The sequence below is a fragment of the Ixodes scapularis genome, unplaced genomic scaffold, assembly GCF_016920785.2.
Source record: "Ixodes scapularis isolate PalLabHiFi unplaced genomic scaffold, ASM1692078v2 PGA_scaffold10__122_contigs__length_95168666, whole genome shotgun sequence".
NCBI lineage: Eukaryota > Metazoa > Arthropoda > Arachnida > Ixodida > Ixodidae > Ixodes > Ixodes scapularis.
In genome coordinates, this window is record NW_024609836.1 from 13,792,911 (window position 1) to 13,818,951 (window position 26,041).

At 47.2% G+C, this 26,041-nt stretch overlaps 1 long non-coding RNA gene across 1 annotated transcript; it reads right to left on the minus strand.

Moving 5' to 3' along the window:
- Window positions 1-1,436: 1,436 nt before the first annotated feature.
- Window positions 1,437-24,255, minus strand: LOC121834849. Its single transcript, XR_006077355.1, has 3 exons — window positions 24,183-24,255; window positions 19,808-19,881; window positions 1,437-1,511 (listed from the first exon to the last, which is right to left on the minus strand). It is a non-coding gene; the product is annotated as an uncharacterized LOC121834849 (long non-coding RNA).
- Between the last annotated feature and the right edge of the window lie 1,786 nt (window positions 24,256-26,041).

Genomic DNA, 26,041 nt, shown 5'->3' on the forward strand with positions numbered 1-26,041 from the left:
TAGCTTAATGCTAGGAAGCTAAGACAATCAATATACAATCTTCAACGTACTGCAGTAATATATTAACAACAACACGTCTGCCATAATTCCCCGTGTGATCAACCAATGAAGTTGGCACCTACAGCTTAATAAAACAGGGCGTGCCGAGCCCAGGGCATTGAATAATCATCAATGTTCTGCAATGAGTTCTATTGAGACATTAGTTGACAAGAAAGCAAAAGAACGAATGACGTAGCAAGAACTGGGAACCTGGTAAGGCCACACCTTTTGTTTGTTACACAGCGGCTGTATTGACAAATCAGCTGCATACTCGGTTGGAGTAATAACGATGATCTTGATGGAGATGTATTTTTATGGCTGAAGCCACCCGGCACTTCGGTGAAAGAGATCAGGCTGCATTTCTTCCCTTGACTTTTACTGAGCAATGAGGAAGCTATGAACTAGACAGACGAGGATTAGTGAACCGCGCTTTTTCTCCTATTGCTCGCAAGCATCTGCTCCTCTAGTATTTGTTTGTAGCCTACTGAAATGTAATAGTGGCATTATGACGTCAATGTTTTTTTTTTATTAGGAGCATGATCAGGTTGTGCTTATGTGATAAAGTACATCGCCATCTACCCATAAACTAATTTATTAGAACTCTTTATGGGACCGATGTGCCGTTGGGTCCCCGCTGGTATAATTTTTGTGAAGACCTCATTGAGGAAACCTTCTTGTTGTTGTTTTTCGATATATTTTCAAATGATCAAGTTACTTTTATGCGCAACCATATAAGGCTAGCAATAACCTTTGTTATGTTTAAACGAAAATCTGAAGTTTCAGTGAAGAAGAAAGTATTGCGCGGCGACATGTTGCCCAATTTTCTGAACAGATTTGCGTGCCTTCAAAGTCGAGACTGTAAGGTGTTTAAAGTGCGCTCTACAAGGAAGCTAGAGGAAACCCCACTTAGCCGTAGTTATGCCCTGGTTTCAAAAAGTTGGATCTCTTAGAAAACTCAGTAAATGCAGGAGCTTAAAATCTTAGTGGTTCGTCAAAATAAATTGTTTCCTGGAATAGAAATTTATGTAAACTAACTTTTATATGGGCATTAGAAGCCTCGTGGGAAGTGTTTTTTACAGCGATCATTTCTGCAAATTATTTAATATGCGAAAGTATGATTCCATGAGCTTTTTATATATTGTGTGACAAATTCGGCATTTGTCATCGTTGTGCCGATGTTTCATTCCCACACCTTTTTTTCAATGGTTTTCGCGGCGGTGGATATACAGAGATTAAAAAAATGCGACATTACATTTGGATTGCGTAATATGTCGATGTGTTAATAAAAAGTATTATAATGTGTTCAAAACTACCTAGAACAGCTTGAGCCAACGGTATGTTAAGCACATCGAGTTTTAACTGAAAATAAATTACGAAAGAACTTAGATGGATCTTACCACTTATGTAGGTCATCCTGATTACCGCGCATACATCAAAATCGCCGTAAACGGCATGGTACTCCACTGCCTCACCTAAGAATAAATAAGAAAAAAAAACATCTTTAGGTTGCTCTTCAAAACCTATTTTAAAATGCATTCGTGACTGATAAAAAACACACATAATATACACCCTTGCACAATACCCCCCCCCCCCCCCCTGGGCCTTCAAGGAAGAATAAATGATAATGATGACCCGTATGACCCATATCGCATAATACCATACGAAATACTAATATAGAAAAACGCTTAAAAATTCGCTCACTTGTACACATGCAACAAAGGATTGTCGGTGCTGTGCGCCACATCATTTTAATCATGTATCGCCAATTTAAAACTTGTTCAAGACGAGTTAAAGAAAGCAACGCATTTGAGTGCCATCATACGGGGAATGTATGGTAGACAATCATAGCCAAACATCACATTGACCTATACCTTCTTCCTCGAGAAAAATGCATGTAATATGTTATATCGTCGTATGGTTCTTTCATTTCATATTACTGCAGGGGTCTCAAATTCATTGTAGTGTGGGGGCCATACACCTCCACCCCAAAACGTCGAGGACCATAGGAGAGTGGGGAGGCAATATCATTAAATTTAAAACTAAAAAAAAACGAAAAAAAACACAGCATAGGGGTTTTTTGGTGGAAAGCAGCCGACTCTGTTAGCGACGCCTAAGGGATTTTCTAGAGAAGGGGCCTCGTACCCTCTGCTTTTTGTAATCTTGACAGTTTTTCGGTAATATTGGTCAAAACGTTTAGGTGCCTCGTGGTAATCCATATCCCTGGCACGAGAAGATTGAAGACGACGAAGTGAAAAAAGAAAAGAGATTGAGGGCTCGTGCGTCCAATCAACATGGGAACGACACGTCAGATCCCATCGTTTGCAGCTTGTAGATAGTGCAAATAAAAGTTTTCTTGAACATAACCATCGACGACAACGAGAAATCCCTACAACATCGTTTTCTTTGATTTGCATTTACGTCTACATTGGGCCCACAGCCCACGTGATAAGATTTAAAACGACAACGTGCTGGCAGCTTCCAATAGAAGTGCAATCACACTTTCGTTGCCCTGTCGCACCATTCGCCAAGGTCACCAGTCATGGGAACATATTTCCCCTCATACAACAGGTTTTACTTTCCTGGCAGTTTTTATGACATCACAATAGGGAAATACTTGTAAATAAGGTATTTTCTGACGACCAGAAGCCGAGTTATCTTCGGCAATTGCTCTTGGTGAGTGAGAGTTTATGCAGCCGAGGTACATCTTCAAGCAAAGATCGCCCTTGTAGTCCAGTATACAGCGGCATTGTCGTTCCGGATGATTCCGGAACCATCTTTTCCGGATGTTGTTCCACGAAGCAATGCTGAGTCCGAACGAAAAGAGATTATTAATTATATGTGAACAGGTTATTTGAGCAGAGCTCATTTTCGAGTAGAAATGAGTGAACGATATGAAACTATTACACTAATATTTACGGAGGAACTAGCGCTCAAGACATCGGAGCGGGGACTCGCAGCTCGCATCCACGAGGTGCTTGAGGGCCTCGTTTCAGCAAGTCGAGGGCCACATGCGCCCCGCGAGCCGCGTGTTGGAGACCTTGGTATTCGGGTTTTGTGAGGGCGGAAGTTTCTTTTTTTCTATAGGGTTTTATTTTGTTACTTATGGGAAGAAGTGGCCTAAGGAACCAAAATATGTGTTTGCGAGTTTGTACATCACGTCGTCTACACCTTACGTGCAAAGAACAAAACAAGCATTCATAATAACTTCGGTGTCGCATGCTTGTCATGTATAAAATAATGTCGCCTCAGTTTTCCGCTCTATGACAATATAATGGGCAATATCTCAAATAGCAGCACCCTTTGCGGTTCAGGTGCAGCCTGGGAGCAGGAAGTTGTCAACGGGAAGTTTAGGTTTCGGCTTCGCCGGGTGTTGCATCTGTTGTGTGCTATCGTCTGCTATTGAGACAAATTAGTGGCTGAAGTTTTTTTCTGGAGCCCCCTTTTAGCTCCAGGTGCTCCTCTTGTGAAGCAGAGTATTGCAATTATATTCCGCTTTGTTCCAAGTATTGTGGGAAGCGACAATTGCTCTTGCTGGAGGGCAGTGGCGTGTGGCGAACGAGCCATGTCATCGTTCCCGAGGCGAGTCGTCTCTGCCCCTTCAAAGCGCGCACGCATCCGCAGCCTGTTGTAATCGGCCTGTCGTCGGTCGCTTAAAGGGATACTTCAACGAAATTTGAAATATTCCCGTCGTGTTCAAAAATAGGTTGAATATGATCCACAATATCCGTAAATGACAATCGCACGTTTGTATTTTGATCCTGGTGGCTGTATTTTTCGTTATAAATGGCCCACTCTAGCAAGCGCTCGGAGAAGGCCCAGCTTAGAGCACCTGACATCCAACGCAATCGTGACGTAGGTCGTCTCAAGACGAGCAAAGCTACGGCGAGCCTGACGTCGAGAGGATGGCCTAGTCGTTCCAGCCACCGAAGCGGCTGCTTTTGTACGAATTTTGAGTGACGGGTTAATCTTCTATAATCTTCTAGGGGGACAATAGCGACTTCTGCGACACACAAAAAGGATTCTCGAAAAGAAGGGAGTTCCTCCTTCCCCCCTTCTCTCGTCGTGGCCGGAGACGAGACAACCTCCGTCACTAGCTGTCAAGGTTCCTAGACGAGCATTACAAACGAGGCGTTAGCGACATCCACCAGGTGCTCTTTGCTAATCGTTTAATTCGTTCTAAAATTCCTTTTCGAGACTTTTTAACAAGCTATTGGTATGTTCCATGTGATACTGCTTTTTTCAACACATATAGACCAAAAAATGAGCGCCGAAATATCGTTGTAGTATCCCTTTAAACACATCAGTAGCTTCATAAACAGAAGGCAACAATAAGCTATCCAAATGGCGCACAAAACGTTGAAAGGCTCAAGGTGCTTTCTACTCGCAGACTTCAGTGTAATATGCACAGCTGGCCGGAAAAGTCTGAGGGGCGCAGAAGCACCAGTCGAAATGACTGGTTGCGCCTTCTGACGGCGCGCGGCCACTCTAAAGATTCACACTTCGAGATTGCGATTTCTTTCGTGCCTGCAGTCGAGCCTTGTTTTACTTGCTAACCGGATAGGCGCAAGGTGCCGCTTTGTCAGCCGTCATGTGGCGCGTCCGCCTCAGTCACCGTGACGGGTGACTGAGTTCGCATGCTACGGATGACATCTCACGCCGCATTGCGCGGGTCCCATGTTACCTGGTGGGCATCAGACGAAGGCGAGCGAAAAGGAAGCACAACATGACTGCGAGCACGAAAGGAAGCCCATGCACGTCAGACGGTCTTTTCGGATGGCGATCTCGTGCCACGCAAATCATTTGCTGCCAACTACATTTCGCGAAGGCAGAGCGGTATGTATGGTACGCATAAGACTTCGCTGCGTCCACGAGAGTGCTTCCCCGCAGTACTTTTGGTGCATTTTTGGGCATGTGGTCCTCTTTTCTCTAGTGAGGATTTGCGAAAGAAAGAACTACTATACTCTGGTTTCGGTATTTATTTACTCGAGCAATTACGTTACCCACGTTGCCTGCTTCGCACGCTGTGGAAGCTGACGTCACTTCCGAATGGGACTTCTGTCGCTCTTTTGGGTTGTGGATTTGGTATGTTAGCCTCCTCGCGGCTTACATTCGGCAGTGTATCACATAAAAAAGATTTGAGATATCGAAATATTAACAACAGCTATGACCTATTTTGAGGATGGGCAACAAACCTCTGGTTAGAATGTGCCATTGAAGGTAAACGAATCGAATGTTATATGGTGGAGATTATGTATTTACCTTGCCAAATATCACTCACTACACGAAACTTGACGTCTATTGTGTTCAACAACCTTACCTCAAATATTCATTTCCTTAATTCATACATTTTTTTCATAATTTTCACTCGTTGGTTAAATACCTTATATAACAATAGCAGCTACCTAACAAATAAATATTTTGGCGCAACATTAAATAAAAGGCGCAGTGTAATTATGGCTGGGCGTTGATTAAAACCTTTAACCCTTTAACCCGATTGATCGGCACTTTTTAACCAATTAATTGATCGCTTCATTGGTTTAGCTCATTCTCATAAATAGTGATTTAAAAAAAGTAACACAATTTAGTTTTGTTCCTTTTACCGAGTATGTGATAAATGGCGCAATGAAGAATTTCAAACTTTAAATCAACCTTGATGTGTAGCTGCGAATAGTCAAGAGGCACCCACGCTGGAAAAAATTATTACTTCAGCCACAGGGAAAGGTTCCCTGATATTCTCTCGCAATAGCGAAATATTTTGAATGGTTGCAATAGTGTCTACTGCGCCAGACGGAAACTCGCATGGCGCGTACGGGGATGGGACAAGTATACCCTTCTTCACTTGTTTGGAATTACAATCTCGCCACGACAACAGTTTACTTTAGGTCAACATTTGTCCTATAGTTTTCTTTATACAGGGGTAGTCGTCCACGCTTGCGTAGTGAAAACATTGCCTTTTTACTTTTATTGTGATTGTTCAAATTTAACTTATTGGTCGGTTAAAAAATTAATCGCAATTAAAGCAGTACTCTCTTAATCGGCAAGTTAATCGATCAAGTGCCTAGCCCTAAGTGTAATGCATTTTTTTGTGCACCCTTTGTCTTTATGTGTAATGATATTCATTTATATCCTTGCTGTATCCAGTGCTACCGGCGCGAATTTGTGCGTCCGCTAATTAGAACGGCAGTCTGGGCCAGTCGGTTGCTCATACCTCCGATGTTACGACGCACAACAACAGAGACACAATTTTCACAGGCACATAAAAAAAGAACGCTCACGCAGCGCTGGCTAACAACTATGCTGTTTTCTTATCACCCTTTGCTCTTCTTAAGTTCACTATAAGAAGCAAATCTCTGCTACTTTCTCTTTGAACGTGTGTCTAATACAGCTTCTTATCTTACAAGTTGGAGACGGTGGGTATGGTGGTCATTGTTCTCTCCAGATTTAGGAATTGTTTACAACCGGCAGCTCAGCATAACCTTGCGATTAAGAAATCCCCAAGAATTGTGGGTTGTGAAGTGTTTTTTTTAACCCATCATGCTCAGGTTCTATGAGCGCCAGGAAAAGAAACACTCCTTCAATTCAATATGGCACATTCAAAGTTAATTAAAAGGGTTTAGTATAAAGCTGCATATCTCACAGACTGTATAAAAAACCATGCCCGCATTTATTAAACGCGATTTCTGACTCGTACATCTCTAGGCACGCAACCATAGACTAACTCCCCCCCTTTTTTTTTCCTTTCTGGTGGCTGGGGAAGAAGAAAAAAACTTCTTCCGCGAGCCCCTCGGGGAAATGATGATCACGAGAGAGAGAGAGAGAAAACCTTTATTTTCGCTCCAAGTCCGGAGCTCCGATGATCACGAGCAGACACGGGTTAGAATGAGTACAACGCTCACCGCCGTCTCCACGATTAAATTTTGACATATAGGAAATTGAGTCTCATCAAGTAATGACCCGGACAAAGAAGAGGCCATGCAAGCTGCCGGTGAGCCCCCTTCGGCCATTACTGCCGTGACGGTGAAGCTTCCGCCCTTTTGGCCAGCAGATCCAGGTCTCTGGTTTGCGCAAATTGAGTCTCTTTTCGCAACACGCAACATATCACAAGCGACAAACTTACATTACGTAACCAGCGCCTTTTTACCGAGTGAAGCTGGAGACGTACGGGATATTATTATGAACCGCACCGCCACTCACCCCCCACCCATACGACAAGATCAAAAAAGAGTTCATAAAGCGCACAACGTCATCAGAGCAGTGACGTCTTCAGCAACTTCTTACAGCTGAAGAGTTAGGAGACCGCAAGCCATCTCAATTGCTAAGATCAATGCGGCAACTTATCGGAGATCGGGCAGCTCCCTTCGACGACACCGCACTGCGAGAACTTTTTCTGCAATAAATCCCGAGTAACGCACGCATGATTTTGGCGACGTCCAGTGACATTTTTTTGGACTGCTTAACCGAGCTCGCGGACAAATATTTGGATATTGCTGTTCCTTCTGTGGCCACTGCCGCAATGGTTCCAGTCAACCCTCAGACGTCAGAAGTTCAGCAACTCCGAGAGGAAGTACGCCACCCTACTCATTTGGGTTGAGACAACTCTGTGACTGGCACGCTCCCCAAGCCGTCGCAGCACAAACCAGCATCAGACAGATAACTTTTCGACTCGACGAGACAGCCGATCGCCTCGTAGCGAATTTCTCTCCCGGCAGCCTACGAATCGTCTCCGAACAGTCAGATATGCTGGTCCCATCGCAAGTTTGGTAACTACTCACGCCAATGCCAGAACCCCTAATCTTTTCAGGGAAACACCCGGACCAACCACTGACGGCGGCCAGTTCAGTTGGCTCGTCTTCCGGCCGCCCCACACTCTTCTTCGTCACTGATCGCCAAACCGATGTCCTATATCCAATTGATAGAGGGGCAGAAGTCAGTGTTATTCCTGCTACCTCACAAGACCGCAAAATCAAGACAACTACTAATGCTCTGCAAGTAGCCAGTGGAACTGCCATCACCACCTACGGTGAGAAATCAGTAACTGCAGATTCCCGACTACGACGTAAGCTCCGATGGGCCTTTATAATTTTAAATGTTCAATATCCCATCACTAGAGTCGATTTTCTAATTAATTTAGGTCTTCTGGTGAATATGATGCACCATAAACTGTTAGACGCCACGACTCAAATTTGCGTGCGCGGTGTCGTGTCTAATCTAGCACTGCTGAGTCCTACACTGTTACGTCTGAAGACAAACACAAACTACGACACAATCATTGGAAGCTTCCCCAGCCTGACAAAACCATGCAACAGGCAGCGACCAGTCAAACACGATGTGCAACACTTCATAACAACCACCGGACCTCACGTGCATGTCCACGCCCGTCGTCTAGCTCCCAAAAAACTACAAGTGGAACGTCAAGAATTTCAGCACATGGTGGACATGGAACTGATACGACCTTCCGCTATAAACTGGGCATCTCCGTTACACCTAGTACCGAAGAAAAGTGGTGACTGGAGACCATGCGGAGATTACCGTGCCCTCAACAACAACAGAATCCCTGACCGGTACTCAATTCCTCACCTCCAAGACGTCTGTGCAAATCTTTCTGTTATGTCGGTATTTTCAAAAATAGACCTTGTCAGAGCATGCCATCAAGTACCCATCACACCTGACGATATTACAAAAACAGCAATTGTAACTCCATGTGGCCTTTTCGAATTCGTTCGGATGCCGCTTGGGTTACGTAATGCTGCCAAGACCTTTCAATGGTATATTGATCAATTCTCAGAATACTCGGCTTCTGTTTCCTTTACCTTGGTGATATTCTAGTGGCCAGCGCATCCAACTAAGAACATGAGCGACACCTCTATGAACTATTCAAACGTTTAGATGAACATAGAATTGTTATTAATATCGCAAAATGTGAATTCAGGGCACCAACTCTAGAGTTTTTAGGCTACCATGTTGAAAATCAGGGGCTTCGACCACTCGATAACAAAGTGGAAGCTATGCGTGACTATCCAACACCGTCCAGCAAACGTCAGCCGAGAGAGTTTCTGGGACTGGTAAATTTTTACCGTCGTTTTATTCACAATTGCGCGGAAATCGTCCAACCACTGAGTGATCTACTGGTCGGCCCAAGAGATTCAAAACCTCCTTTCACGGGTTGTGACTTAGCCTCAGCCGCATTCAACACCATTACGACTACAATAGGCAACGCCACCTTGCTAGTGCTCCCTAAGCCTGAAACACCTACTAATATTTTGGTACATGCTTCCGGTACAGCCGTCGGAGCAGTACTACAATACATCAGTGGACAATGGAAACCTACATACATAAACTTGAAAGAATAAAACACAGAGGACAAGCACTGGACAAATACTTTCTTTGTCCTCTGCTTGTCCTGTGTGTTTTATTCTTTCAATTTTATGTATTCATGTTCAACCCGCTCGCCTTCACCAGTCCAATGGAAACCTCTTGCCATCTTCTCAAAAAAAAATAAATAACTGTGACAGAAACCCACCACAGCGCATTTGGGAGTGAACTTCTTGCCACTTACGTCAGTGTCAAACATTTCCGGTTTTTCGTTGAACGTAGCACATTTTTTAACCTCGCGGATCACAAGCAACTGACATTTGCCATAACATCGAACGGCAATACTTATAGTATACCCACAAAACAAAGACAGTTGGCATTCATGAGTGAATTCACGACTGACATCAGACACATCAATTGAAAGCACAACGTGGTTGCTGATGCGTTATCATTAGTGGATATTGCTGCTTTGAAACTACCGGGCGTCGAACAGATTGATTTTTCGGCTATTGAAAAACATCGACTCCAGGACACTGGGTACATCTCTGCACCTCAATCAAACATACCGTATGCAGATATTTCGCTCCTGTGTGATTTTTTAACGAGAACAGCACAACCCTACATTCCATCCGCATTCCGAAAGAAAATCTTCGATGCCCTACACGGACTGTCCCATCCCGGAATACGAGCTACGCAGAAACATAACACCCGTTTTGTCTGGCCAAAGATGAACACAGATACCTGGACCTGATCAAGATCATGCACAACTGGTCAAAAATCGAAGGTTCATTGTCATACCATAACACCATTCGCGAAATTTCCAACAGTTACAGGACGTTTTGAGCACGTTCACCTAGATTTGGTTGATCTATTACCTCATTCAAACGGCTTCACATACCTTTTAACATGCGTGGATCGTTTAACATAATGGCCGGAGGCAGTCCGATCTCCGACATGACAGCTGCAACAGTTGCCCAAGCTTTCGTCAGAGGGCGGATTGCCCGTTTTGGAGAACCGTTAATAATCACTACGGACCACGGCCGACAGTTCAAGTCGTACCTTTTCGCTCAACTGATGTGACTCCTTGGCATCAAACACCTTCGCAAAACGGCGTAACGTCCGGCCGCAAATGGAATAGTTGAACGATTTCATCGACAACTGAAATCATTACTGCGTGCTCACAGCTTCATCCCTTGGACTGAAGCGCTACCCATTGTTCTTCTGGGAATTCGTTCCACGCTCAAAATTGACATTGGCGTCTCTACTGTTGAGCTTGTCTACGGCAGTACACACGGCACTAACGGCCCTCTTCAACGAGGTGTGGCGAACGGGATCGGTGCCCCCTACCTGGAAGCACGCCGTCGTCGCTTTCATTCCGAAACCCGGAAAAGAGCTTTCGGTCTCCAATCTCAGGCCGATTTCTCTTACGTCTTGCCTGGGCAAGTTGCTCGAGCACGTCATTCTCAACAGACTCCAAGCCTACGTGGAAGACCGCGACCATCTACCGCACACCATGTTCGGCTTCCGAGCTCACCTCTCTACCCAAGACGTGTTCCTGCAACTCTCACACGACATCGTCGAGAAGAAGAGGGGAATGGAAGCCTTGCTGGCCCTCGACCTCCAGAAAGCGTTTGACAACGTGAAGCACGAAGCCATTCTCAGTCGGATTTCTCGCCTGCATCTCGGGCTCCGCACCTTTGCGTACTTGAAGTCCTTTCTCACAGGACGCACTGCAGAGATTGCCTGGGAGAGGATGTCTCGCCGACCTTTCGAGCCTGCGTTGGACGAGGTACTCCCCAAGGGGCAGTACTCTCACCCCTCTTGTTCAACTTCGCAATGATGGATCTGCCAGAAAAGCTGACCGTTATCCCCGGCCTACGTCATTCGCTTTACGTGGATGACGTTAACCTTTGGACTGAGGGTCACGTATTACACGTGCAAAGCGCGCTCCAGACGGCCGCTGATGTCGTAGTAGACTATGCCAGATCCGTCGGCCTCGAGTGCTCCCATGCCAAGTCGGAACTCCTTGTGAAGAGGGGCTACCACGAGCGCATTTTCCAGGACGATGTTCAAGTTCTGGTCAACGGCAATCACATCTCTGAAAGCGACTCGGTCAGAGTTCTCGGCATGCACCTCAGAAAAGATCTGTCAAATGCGGACGCCGTTCTTCGAATTGGCAAGACGGCCAAGAGCACGGCTCGTCTCATTAGACGCATCGCCAACAAGCGAGGCGGGGTCAAGGAGGGCGACGTTTGCCGCATAGTGCACGCGTTTGTCGTCAGCCGCGTCCTCTACACGGTACCTTACATGCGACTCACGACAACCGACAAGAAGAAGCTCGATTCTATCATAAGACAAGTGTACAAGTTGGCCCTCGGACTCCCCATGGCCACGTATACGGACCGCCTCATGCAACTTGGAATACACAACACGGTGTCCGAACTCGTCGAGGCGCACCGGAGCTCTCAAATCGTGCGTCTCTCCAAGACGCCTACCGGGCGCGCCGTCCTGGAAAGGTTGGGGATCGAGCCGGAACCTTTGCAAGAGGCCCCGGTCGACGTTCCGAAGACGGTTAGGAAAGCGTTGGAAGTCCGCCCGGTACCGCGGAATATGCACCCTCAACATCACGAGGAGCGGAGAAAGGCGCGAGCTGACGCCCTCAACAAGCAGCATCGTACCAACTCTGGCGTCCTTCACGTGGACGCTGCACCGTATCCGGGCGGCGCCTCTCGTAACGCCTGTTTCGCGATCGCCGTGGTAAACAGCGACGGATCCACGGTCGCCCAGGCCTCCGTGACCACCAAAGCCACTGCAGTGGCGGAAGAGGCGGCCGTTGCACTGGCCCTGGTCCACGCGGGCCCCCTCTCAACGACGATCACCAGCGACTCCAAGACGGCAGTCCGCAATTTCGCCAGAGGCAGGGTGTGCGCGGTAACGGAACGCATCCTTCGATCCTTCAAGCCCGGCTCCGACCGCACCAGACACCGTCTGGTGTGGGTCCCCGCTCACTCGACCCACGAGGGGAACAAAACGGCACACGCAACGGCAACTCGAGCAACTTCCCTCCGAATGCCGGCCGGCACGCTGCCAAGCTCCCTTAGCGGCGTCGACGAAACGGCGTCCCACCACCTTTCGATGTCCAAGGACTGCCTGACGGTGTTCCAAGAGATCTTGCAACACTACCACCTAGAACGTAGACTGTATCCACCACCCGACAAAAGTCTCACCAAGTTCCAGGCCCTGAGGTGGAGACAGCTGCAGACAAATACCCTCCCCTGCCCGGCCTTTCTGCGGCATATCTATCCAACCGTCTTCGACGGGAGGTGCGCTCGCTGCCCGCCACCAGACCCCGCCGACGGGGGGACTGGCCCGACCAAGGCCACCATCGCACATTTGTTTTGGGAATGTCCCTTCGACCCTCCCTCACCTACTCTACGGGACTTCGTCGCTCACCTTCGAGAAGGAGAAGAGGACCCGCTGGATCCCCCTTGGGCTGTGCTTCTCCGAAGCTCGGACCCACACATCCAAGCCGAAGTCGTCTTCCGAGCGGACAAGATAGCGACGGAAGTCACGAAGACCTTACAAAAAGCGAACGAGCACCCGACGTTTGACTTGGCGTGAACATCGGTGCATGCCATGCACCGATGTTCATGCCAAGTCACATCCCTTCCAGAACAGAGAAAAGCCACCTCGCATGCATTCCTTTTTATTTCGGGAACATAATTTTTTTCTTTTTGAGAAGCCGCGGTAGGTAAACCTCTATCCTGCGGCTTCTTGATGTGGTGTTCCATTAAGGTTGTTTCTCTCTCTCTACGGCAGTACACTACGTCCTCCTGGCGAATTTCTTCACAACACGTCACCTGATGTGCCCACGTGTGCCCAGGAGTTTACAAACTACGTTTACTGGCTCAGACAACATTTCAGACAACTTCGCCCATGTGCATCATGGGAGATTAATAACCACCCTTTTTCATTAGCTACGGCCTTGACACCTGTGCTCATGTTTTTGTCCGCATCTATAGAACAAAGAAGCCACTTGAACAGCCGTCCCAGGGTCTGTTCAAGGTCATCAACCGCAATTCGAAGTTCTTCATCATTGACATGGGGCAGTGGTTTTCAAATGGGCTTCCGGGGAACCTTTGGGGTCCGCGAAGGCGTTCTAGGGGTCCGCGAAGCCCTGCCTCCTCAGTCAAGCCCGGCAATAAAGGTTGTCTTTTTTCAGGTCGAGAACAACTATTTCAACTTTCGGACGAATCTTCTCGTGTGTATGTCAATAAAAACGTCTACTTCGCAGTAGCACTTAGTTATATCCATTTATTAGTTTTTTGTTCTATTTAACCTATACTTTTCCTCTCCTCCCACCACGAACGGAGTCCTCCGTCATCTCCGCCGATACACAAGGGGTCCGTGAAACATCAGTGGTTGAGAACCACTGACATGGGGGACCGTCATGAAACGATCTTAACTGATAGATTGCAACCTGCTTATAGATTCGAATGCAGCTACAAACATGACTTTAACAAAAACAAACCAACAAGTCGGTTCCAACTATTGCATTCGGTGAAACGTAACTTGCATGCGCATTGGGATTAAGACTTAACAATTATCCTAACGACGTAAATAATTGTACATATTTTTATAGCAGTGTTCAGTGCCAAAACCTTTAGTTGCAATGTGTGTGTGTGTGCGTGTGTGTTTTTTTCCCATTCTTTATTTGGATCGAACTTCGTTTCTACCAAGGGGAGTATCTGTGGTGGCTGCGGAAGAAAAAGAAAACTTCTTCCTCGAGCCCCTCGAGAAGATCATTGATAAGGAGCCGACACGGCCTAAGGCCGGTTCACACATACAGCGGAGCACCACGCTACGTGAGCGCTCGAGGGACCGCTCATGTGGCACTTCCTAGCGCGTGATGTAGCGCTCGGAGCAGCGCTCTGTTAGTGCTTCAGAAGCGCTTTGTTAGCGCACTCATGCTCCTTGTGCCGTGCTTGCTGCTGCGGAATGGCGCCCGCACGGCGATTCCTTTCTTCTTGTTTTTCCTTTGGCATTGAAACAAGAGGAAGTAAAAGAGCCGCTCGGGTCGGGCAGGCGACCCAGAGTCATGGACTCTGAGCGACTAATTGATAGGGTGCGACCTAATCGCTTTCTATTCGGTTTGCGTGACGCTGGTTTCAAGAACACGCTGGTAAAAATAATCGCCTTCGAAGGGGCTCTGTGCCTCGGTCCCTCAGCCTGGGAACAAGGTTTGCCGGGTACGCGTCGGTATCTCGGTGGCGAAAGATTTCGCGCAACCAGAAGGCTCTTCTGGGAGGTAAGCCGTACACACAGATATGCACTAATCGCGTATGTAAGACCATTTGTCGCATTGCTCTTTCAGCATTCCACACGTCCGAAATAGTGCTGCTGATGCTCACCCAACCACAGGAACCGAAACCGCAGTGCACGCGCTAATTCGCAGCACCGCGGTTCAAGAAGCGCTAATGAAGCGCTAACACGGCGCTACTGAAGCGCTAACAAGGCGCTACTGGAGCGCTAACAATGCGCTACTAAAGCGCTAATCACGCGCTATATTGGAACGAAGTCACGCGCTGGAAGCGCCAAGGAGCGCTCACGTAGCGCTAACTCAGCGCTCCGCTTTATGTGTGAACACGCCTTTAGAACGACTACAACGCTCACTGCCGTCTCCACGATTAAATTGTAATATATATGAAATTGAGTCTCTACACCTTCATTTTTAACGTCGGTAGCTGAAACCTTCCTCAAAGAGGTCAAAAAGGGTTAAATTTATAAGAGAAAACACAGAGGTAGGACAGGAAGACAGATGATTGCGCCTTATATCCACAATTTCTTACACGGTAAAAAAACAAAAACAGCAAGCCGAGTCAATATTAATGTTGTTTTTTTCCGCTCCCAATAAGCCCTCCACCTTATGTAAAAAAAGTTAATACAACATCTGATATATTAGTAATCTGTACTGAAAAACGCCATACTCGGTTTGTTTCCTGCGAGGCAGGAATGGTTTACGGTTTTCCCCTGTTTATGGAAGACACTACATAGAGAAGAATGTAAGGTTTATCAATGACCGAGCTAGAAAACAACATTATTGGCAAAGCCAATTTGGGACACCTAGGAATTCACTGCCAGGATTGCGGGTGCATGGCACATCCAACCAACTGCACCTTGCTAGGCAGGAATAGCAAAAAGGTTACTAGGAGCGTTATCGAAGCCGAAAATATAAATTAGCTAAACGACCAGCGCGTTAACAGCCCGTCTCTAACTTTGCCCGAGAAAGATTTGCATTACTTAGCCGGAAGCTCAAGAAGACAGTAGCAGAGAGTTGAACTGCTTCTTTTATCGCGTCGGAAAAAAAGAGTAAACGACGACGAGGAACTAGAAGAAAAAGTCGAGTCGTTAGACCTGCCGGAGTGTTCCCTTTTTCCGTGTCTGTACAAACATGTGTCTCCTCTTATACGCTGTAACATCAGAGGTATCCCCACTAATGTGTGCTTCATGTTAAACATCCTAGTTAGTAGTTGGATTACAATGAATGAGCTGCCCTTTTTCAGCGGCGTATTGCAAGCGTAGGTAGGGCAGTGACGTCACGGCGAGGATCCTAAACGCATTTCGCGTAGACATCGCATGTAGCAGACAATCTGTTTCTAATCAATGTCGGCTCGCCTGAGCACACCGCTGTACAAAATGCTCAAGGCCACAGTCAGAGCTATCTTTTTTTTAAACAAAACCCGGAAAGGCTCAATATACGAAATTGTTCGAACATCTGGCAACTCCGTACGTTGTCATTTTTGTTGGGTGGAGATTCCTCGGCTGTTTGTCAAGTTCGTAGCGTCGTCGGTAACAATCTAGGTCTGCTCACCGTCATCGATCCTCAAGTATACCTGCGAGCTAAGGGTTGGTATGGTTTTACGCTATTCCTTGCGCATGTGCGGGCTCCTCGCCCCTCCGGTCACTGGTTTTCCACTGTAACAAACATGGCGGACGTACACTTCGGCTCGAAATTCGGCCTTGATACCGGCACAGGCGTGGGCGCGGGCGCCTGGTTTTTGAAAGCACTTTCTCCGCGCGAGCGCATGTGCGAGCGGATGCCAATGACTTCATCGGCAACCGCATCGTCATCGTCATCATCACTGATGACGTCATCGTCACGTGACCCCCCCCCCCTTAGGTCCTCCCGAAAGAACCCGAGGTCCTCCCGAGGTCCTCCCGAAGGAACCCGAGGTCCTTCCGAAGTCCTCCCGAAGGAACCCGAGGTCCTTCCGAGGTCCTCCCGAAGAAACCCGAGGTGCTTCCGAGGTCCTCCCGAAGGTACCCGAGGTCCTGGGGGGTCACGTGGCGATGACGTCATCAGTGATGATGACGATGACGATGCGGATATCAATGAAGTCATTGGCATCCGCATCGCCATCGTCATCGTCACTGATGACGTCATCAGTGACGTCACTGATGACGTCATCGGCATCCGCATTGTCATCGTCATCATCACGGATGACGTCATCGTCACGTGACCCCCCCTAGGTCCTCCCGAAGGAACCCGAGGTCCTCCCGAGGTCCTCTCGAAGGAGCCCGAGGTCCTCCCGAGGCCCTCCCGAAGGAACCCGAGGTCCTTCCGAGTTCCTCCCGATGACGATGACGATGCCGATGACGTCATCAGTGACGTCACTGATGACGTCATCAGTCATAATGACGATGGCGATGCGGATATTAATGACGTAATCGGCATACGCGTCGTCATCGTCATCATCACTGATGACGTCATCGTCACGTGACCTCTTTCCCGAGGTCACGTGATCTCCCAGGTCACGTGACCCCCGAGGTCACGTGACCCCCCCCCCCCCTTCCGAGGCCATCTGATCCCCCCAGTACCCTTCCCTCCTTCTCCTCAAGAGCTGCGCTCAAATTCGGCGTTACAGGGAGTTGTAAACGGCTTTCATTTTTTTTACGTGCGCTTCTCACGCGTCCCAACTCCAAACAGCACGAAAAAAGTAAGAAGTACTTGAAACAGACTGCGACGAACAAGGCCGCTGGGTCCACAAACACCCGGGAAAAGCTACAACGGCCACGATTCCACCAACCCCGGCCAAGCGAGCTGGGCATATAGGCCTAGCAGGCACTCAGACTCGGCGCAGGGGTGCTCCGACGGCCCTTGGCCAAAACCGTCTGCCCACGACCGGCTGGCGTGCCGAATTGAATATGCCCGCGCGACCCTTGTGGACCCTTCCCGTATTATAGTTTGATCGCTGACCTCAATATTAGATTAAGAGGTCAATCTCTCCCTCTTGTCATCTCCTTGTTTTCCGATTCAGCGGTGACGAACGCTGTCGTCGAAAAGGGGCTCTCGTCGATTCTATCTTGTTTTTTTTTTGTGATATAGAGCTCAAATAAACGCCGTATGGATTTCCTTCGCAACACGGTATGTACACTTTGTTATTAGTATTCCATTTTTATTCTGACACGACTGCACCTCACTGTCGATCGCTATAACAGTTCGTGGGTCGCAATGCCGGTCCAACCTTTCTTTGCCGGGTGTCACGCCAGCATCGAGTTGCAATCGTAAAGGATTGGCCCCAAAGCGCTTACCAATTCGCGGTCCAACAGCGCGAATCCATTTCGAACAAACGCGCGTGTCCGCTCCGAGTGTGAACAGGTATTAGGTGGCTCTTGCTGGACACTCTCGTAGTTCAAACGTATCTTTTTTTAATGTCGGCTCACTCCTGCATCTCCGAGGCCGCGAAAAACGCCACGGCATTTTGTTTCCATTTACGTCGCTTTGCAAACGACCTTACTCGGGCCACCTTTTACCAACGATGACAGTTCTGTTGACTTCGTAGCGATCAAATTCGTAGCAGTCAACTGAGGCGGTTACGCATCCCGGCCTCGGCATTCGGCCGTGTTCAAATCGTGTTAGCGTCGACATATAAATGCACGGACACGAACCTCAGACAAGCGGTGGCAGAAATGCCGTTTGTGTTTGTTATTAAAAATCCACGAGAGAGAGAGAGAGAGAGAGAGAGAAGCGTTGTGAATAAGGCTACGTCCACCGAACGGCTCCGAACCGTGCCGAGCTCTCCGATTGGTTGTTCGTGCTGCCGAAGTCGCCGTCGCCGTAGCAACAGCACCTGTAAGTTTTAGTTCTTCCGTACGAGAACGTCGCTTTCCTCCTCTCACTTAAGAACGCGTTCGTGAACACCGATTTCTCCTCTTCTTACGATGTTCTTAACTTACGAACTTCTTAGCTAAGTTGTTGTAAACTAAGAAGCTCTACGTGAATCTGGCCTCAGAACTACGCTTTCGCGCCCTGGCCTTTTCAGCGCGGAAGCCAAATGGTGAGACGGAGCATGTCCATGGGCAAACCACTAGATAGCGCTGTGAATTTCGCCTACGGTCTATTGAGAACACATCTGCTCCATGCGCTGATAAAAACAGCCGCGACCATCCCAGTCCCAGTCCGTCGATCCGCGCCAGCGAGATATGAGCTATATAATCTAAGTGAAGCGAAAAATTCTTCTCGTGTAGCTTTTACCATTTAGGGGCATGCACTGGTGAATGCCAACCCTCAATGATTTTTGGACCGTCAAACACATAAATTCTATGTAGACTCACGGTCTGGCGCAGATCAACGAAAAACACGGTGGTGTCTTTCCGTCGTTGCCGGGTTTCAATTGCGGGGTACACGATTAAATTGGAGCTCTGAGCAACTTTTTGGGGTCTAGTGACATGAGGACCGATATGGAGCAACGTTGGACATGAATAAAGGTTCTTATGCCAAGGTGCCGAATCTTTACTCTTGATCGAGATTGCGAAACAAGGCGCGAACTCGGCCACGACGCTGCGGATCAAGGCCTGAGCTAGCCTTGGTCTGAGCGGAAAAGATGTTGCGCGGATGTTTTCGTTTGTGCATTGCAGCCAAGGCCGATCGGCGCGCCCCCTTTATCTGTCCCGCACTCCCAATAAAAGTATTAGGAACGTTTACAATAACGTACCGGGAAGATTTGCGTACCGAAAACAAATACTATCGTCGCCACACTGCTCGCGCCGAACCAAAATTGCGCTTTAGATTGAGACATGGTGCCGACGCTATTTCTATGATCACGCGTAGCTTTTGGAATTGATAGTCTTAAACTGTCTATTATAATGCAGTTTACACTGATGCAACACAGGTACAGCACGGATTTACAAATAATCGTCGTCCAGCGAACGCGGTTCTGACTTAATGAATTGGATGATGATATTGCTCGGACGGAACCCAGCTTCATATTAAACTTCATCTAAGACTTCATATAAAACTTCAACTTCATATAAAACATCATATGAGACCAAAAAAAATCATCAAGTTGAAGAGGGGTTAAATATTTTAGTGCGCGAATATCAGGCCCAGTGGGGATTACAAGGAATTAGAGCTTTCACTTGTGTGGTTGGTAACCATCTCCCTACCACCACTTACCGCCTTCAGGAACCGCCTTTATCCGATTGTTGACGGTGTAACCTTCTCCAGGCATAGTTGTCAGCATTATGGTTCTAAAGGACATGATAAAAGAAAACATTCATTTAAGCATTATTATCGAGAATACTCAATATTTAAAATGTTGTGCCTGCTAGCTATCAGAATTGGTTGCGTGCCGAAGCTTGGCGCACCAACTAAGCTAAAAATTGTCAGGTCTCTATCATGACAGGGAAGGTCGGAAGATCCGCGTGACGAAGACTGACCTCAACTTCGATGCAAGAGAAGCTCTTCGGGAGCTGAGCCGCTCAGACACAAGTAACCCAGCGGTTGGGCAAATTCGAGCCTGCATCCCCCATAGAGTTATTACAATAAACGCTAGAGGCTCAGCTGGCGCTAGTGTGCTATTGCATTTTGAAGCGGACAGCAAGCAGTCAGAAATTAACTTCCGGTAATGCGATTCTATGGGAAAAAGCGAGTGCATTCTTTTTCTTTGCTCGATTATAAGAGCAAATACCACGAATAATTTGTGCGTTCTAGGCACATTGCAACACTTTTCAGTCACGAAGACGAAATAATTGGTCAGTTACAGCATTTTTGTTTGAAATTCGCAGCATGAAAAACGGTGTTAAAACCGCTTCGTACGTGTATTTACTATTTACGTGCACTGTCGGACACTGTTAGCGCGAACACGGCGTCGACGCTTTCCAGCATGGGGGATATACGCGCCAAACGAACGAAGGACATGTGGAAAACCAAGAGAGACGGCAAGAACTATGCAGTGACACTGGATAAGTAATTCCTTTTGCTTGCAGACGCTCAAAATAAATTGAAAGACACGTAATATAGTCCGATTTGCAATAAATAAGCACTGCTTTATTCTTTCTGCTCATGAATATGTGCGAAGATGGTTGTCCTCTGTTCAAATCATCACCCGCACGCTCCAAATCTTTGCAAATAGGGGGAAGCCAAAGAACAGGTGCGCGATAAAAACTGCTTAACATAAGAAATAATAAGAAAACACACCTTTCGTTCAACACGTACTTTATTCTTTACGTTTCGAAGGTTTCTGAACCACTCGTAAAGATGCACGACGGGGTCATTCTCACATAGTCAGAGAACAGGCATGTTAGCAATATATAAGCACCAAGGAATGCTGGCGAACTTTGAACACACTCTAGATTCCTTTCGATTGTTATTTGGCTCAGAATGGTCGCTCGTTTTTTCATACCTGCCATGGAACCGAGGTTTGGGCCTGAAATATGGCGAAGTTTAGCATCGTTCAGTGGTAAAAGAAAAATTCTGTAACTAAATCAATTAACTTTCACAATATTAATAAAGGTACATACTATTCGGTACAACCGAAATAATAAAAGTTATTGATGTTATTTTCTGGCGACGAGACAAAATTCACGCGCGTTTTCCCATAGGAATACACAGCCGGACTGGAAAAGTAAAGTGCATGCTGTCTGCTTCAATTTGCAACCTGAAGTCCCTTAGAGACTAGCACCAGCTGAGTCTCTAGCGTTTATTGTACTAACTCTATGGCATCCCCATCCAGAAAGCACAACAGAAAGAAAAAATTTACAGTTGGACGCTTAGCTCCGCTCGTTCCCTAGCGCTGCAAGCGTAACCTGTGGCGTGGCTGGCGCGCCACCGGAGGGTCGTGGGTTGGAATCCCGCCTCCACATTAAACTTTTAGATTTCTTTTCTTTGAGGCAAATTAATTACTTTATAAATCGAAATCATTGAAGACATACGGTGACCTTTAATTCGCTTTATATGCCATGGTGATGATGCAATTAAATGCAAAGGTGCGAGCGAGCTGGAAAAGAACGACGAAAATAATTCGTGGAGAAGGGGGACAAAGGACAAACACAAATCTGCAAACACATGTAATCCTTCAATCATTTTCATCCCAGGCGTGACTTTACGTTTCATGTGAGCGTCGTGGGTTGTTTGAAACTCCCCGCGCGAGGTCGTGATGTTGTGACGTTAGGATCCAATCAGAAGTTTCCCGCCTCGCCGACACCGACGCCGATGCCGACGCCGGTTTTTCTGCGACACGAGCTCCTAAACGCTATTTCATTTATAACGATCGCGTGGATTCCCAGCCACATCAACGTTCCGGAAAACGAGCAGGCGACAGACGCCGCGAGGGCGAAGCTACACGCGGTTAATTTGCCTTCGACAGGCGTCGTTCCGTCTATCAATAACAAGATATCGACATCCTCTAGACTAAGTAAGAGGAGCGACTGTCTCGAGAGCCCGGCTTTCTGCACTTCTGCCGGGGGACCCTCATCAGGTTCCTTTGGGAGCGGGTGGCAGACGGCTACAACCAAAGACCGTAATGACTCCTGTTTGCCGAGCCCGCTTCTAGAAGTCAACCAGCCCAGACAATCCCGGCGACATGCTCTCACTTAAGGCTCATTCACACAGGAAGCGGATCCGCGTTCGCGAAGCGGTCGCGGATGCGGTTCGCGAGCGACCCCGTTCAGACACACCGAGAGGCGGTTGGCGGTTTCTCGGCGATCACGCGTGATCTTTTGAGACTTGCCTCTGGCAACCCTGTTTTACAATCCAAAATCCACTTTAATTCAAGATCCAAAGCCAAACTTTTGCTATTTTGGCACTCGGAATATTTTCTCCGGGATGTTAGCACGCATCACGAGTTCAGGCAGCGAAGAAAAAAGCATGGACCCGCCAAACTCGCTTGTAATTTCGTCGACTTCACCCACAAGCAAAGCACAGCTAGACGCGCCTTGCTGACTCAGAACAGGATGCCCCCGACCTTTTCTTCGAAGTGGACCCTTCCCGCATGAATAGCTGACCTTGTTTTCGGGATAGACGGTCAGTTTTCCCCCTCGTTGTTGTTCGCTCTTATCATTTTCGAAGTTGTGGGCGGTGGGGTGGACCGTGGTGCGGGGGAATGTGTTCGGTGCTAGCCGGTCGTGGCTTCGTTGGTGGCGGACTCTCCTCTCGTCACTCGCACGTCGATCGAGTCTACTGTTTGTTTGACATTAAGCTCAAATAAACGGCGTATGGATTACCTCTGCAGTGTCTGGTACGTACACTTTATTCCTTGAGTAGGTTCCCTTTATTTATTTTATTAGTAGTAAACGTTACAGGTCGAGCTAGCGCAGGTACCCTGCCCCCTCCGCGGTAGTGCGTTGGCTACGGAATCAAGCTCACAACGTCTCTATCGGCCTTCGTGGTGATCATGCACGGTGTCGAAAGCTTTCAATAGTTGACGCGACTATCTTATTCGGTAGAAAAGCTGACATTTCGGTCGATCAGGGGCGGGCTACAGGCAGAAATTAACAAGGCAGCGAGCTTGGGCTGCGGCACCCGGAATAATAAACAAACTCTTACCCGAACCAAATCACCGGTGCGAAGCCCGTTAAAATTACGAGTCAATTCTTTTCACGGCGGATTCAAGTGACGGACGTGAACATCAAGTTTCTCCGTTGATTTGTCGAAAGCTAAGGCTACAGCGCTAGGACTACAGCGCCTTGGATGCCTCACCAGCGGCAGGTGCCATCTTGTTTTGAAAGTCGCTGACGTCACGTCAGCGTCGCGTAGTGATTGGTTGCCGCTTTGCGGTTCGTGAAAGCGGTTGAGAGAAATCGGTCCCGAAGCGGTTGGCAAAAACGCGCTCCAACCGCTCGATCCTAGCCGCTTTGCGGTTGAGAACGCGCAGATCCGCTTCGCGAACGCGGATCCGCTTCCAGTGTGAACGCGCCATTAGTGTGGTACAGCTCCGGAGTATGGTGGGAAAGCGGTGAAGTGCTTTCGGTACTGCCACTAAAACTCCGACCAACCACGTTCTCTGAATGGAACAAACAAAGAACCACCGTGGTTAGTGACTCAAAGCAATTGTATTCAGCCGTCAAAGCATTCCTCTCCTCCCTCTTTCTCCCTCTCGCTCAGACCTGCGAGGCAAATGAGGTCAGGTGTGGAAAGAAATAAAATACGTTTCAATAACAACAGCACCGCACAACACTTACCTCTCCCTCGACTCAATCTGCACATATCTTTGTACGCGTATGTGTGTTTCGTGAGAGAAAAAAACAAAACAAAACAAAAAACCCTAGGCAAGGAGGATATGGCGTCGCATGCAAGGAAAGCCGATACTATACTCGGCGACAACTTTTCTTGGCAATGCAGAGGAAGTTGACGATAGCCCACGCACAGCCTTATCCAGCGCTCAAAATTGGATAGAAAACACGTACCTGTACCCTCCACTCCATTGCCAAGAAAGTTGTCGCCGAGTATAGGCGTCTCCACTGCGGTCTCTATAAAGCGCAGCTCGGCGTATGACAGTTTAATAGGGAAAAGAAACATCAACCTCTCTTCCCCTAAAGGAAGTTGGGCCTACTTGCGTTCCTCTAAGCCCTTGTAGCTGAGGACGACTGGGTGGCCGTCCTCCGTTCCTGGGGATTCCTGCGTAGCTTTCAAGCATTTGTTTGAACCAAATACTGGATCATCCTCGTAGTTCCTGTAAGTCACGTACCACTCGTCCTTGAGAGGAAACACCTGGGCGAAATAATTAAACGGGCTCGTTGCAACACAGACGTAACAAAACGAGGTAGAGATGTTTTGAATAGGGGTCGCCAGCGCTTTACTCCAAGGAGTAGTTTGGGGCTGATGAAAACAGAACCGCGCACAAAAAGAACCTAGACAGAATAAACTCACACAGGTAAAGCGCTGACTGACGACGACATCCTTTATCGGAAAACAAGCCCAGCAGCACCCACCCCCCAAAGAAAGAAACAGGTAAATATACAATGGGAATGAGTGAAGATTGATGAGTACAGCCGTAGTAATATTGTGAACGAAGAGGGGTAGAGGGTGATTATTGAATTTATTGCATTAAAGTTAGGGAAAGGGAAAGAAAACTGCCGAAAAATTGGGCAAGATATATATATATATATATATATATATACAAAACCAAGAACGAAAAGGAAAGGAAATGTCGATTACATGACTCCGCAATCAGGGCCTACTAAGAAAGCCTCTTTCAATATGGTGTCGGTAGAAAGATTTCTGACTAAGGCCTCTTTCGGCGCATTTATTTATTTCCAAGCGTCTAGTAATACAGTGGAGACTGGTCTTTTTCCCAGTCAATATTCTTAACGTTGCCTAAGACAGGAGCTCGGGGCGTCGCACTGGGAATGCCCGCAAGTTCTTACCATGCTTATTTGGACGATTGCCAATGTTTACAAAATATAAAGTCAAAATATGTGCTTGAATGGTTTAACTGGCGTATTATTGTGATTGAGAAAGACCATACACCTAGTATATATACCACGACTTTTGCCGCCAGGTGGCGTGAGCTCGTTTTCAATTTCCATGCATGTGCATAGTGGTCTAACCGGACTCGAAAGTTTCGCGGAACTTTTCATTAAACTTGAGGAACGTCGAACCTGGTTTATTTTGAATAAACTTAAGTGATGAATTGATTCATTCGATAATTATTTATAGAACTTAAAGATTTACTAACTGACCGATTCATTAATCTCTCTACTAGACAAGCTCGTGCCATCCCTGGTTGCAACGTCTCAAAACACGGAATCTGAGAGTGCGTAACATAGATTCTTTCTGTCGTATTTACCAGTAAAAAAATAGATTCGGGCTTTTAAGAGGAAATATTTAAAGGCTACAACGCCGTTCACATTAAAGTCCTTCTTTTTTTGTATTTAAGATGCCAGGACTCAGAACACATATGTAAATAAATTTTCGCGAAACCAAATGCAGCAATAATTCAGAAGAAATCAAAGAACTTCCAGAGAAAACAGATTATTGCCTACTACCGATTTTTGATACGGTCTAGCTATCTGAAACAAAATTAGTAGGTTTCCTTTCTTGTGGAGTAAATAATATACCAGCTTAATCTGGGACATAACCAGCTAAAGGCATGTAATTGTGTTACGGGGTGTTTCTCTTTACGCCAGCAAAACCTTTCGTGTAGAAAATTTCGCATCCCGCATAAAAGTAGATTGATACCGCATTCTTAAAGCAGGAAATACTTAACGGAACGTCCTATCCAAATAGTTGGTCTTTTGCTCTCCGAGCGTCCATGCAATCTCCGCTAAATTTAGCGGCAAAATTGACCTCGCGTGACGTACCGTTGCTCGCCCTATACATCCATTTGGGAAATTGATGCCTCGTGACCTAAATTCAGTTTCCCCGCTGACGTTTGCGAGAAACTTCACTCGTGACCTTAAAGGCGAAAAA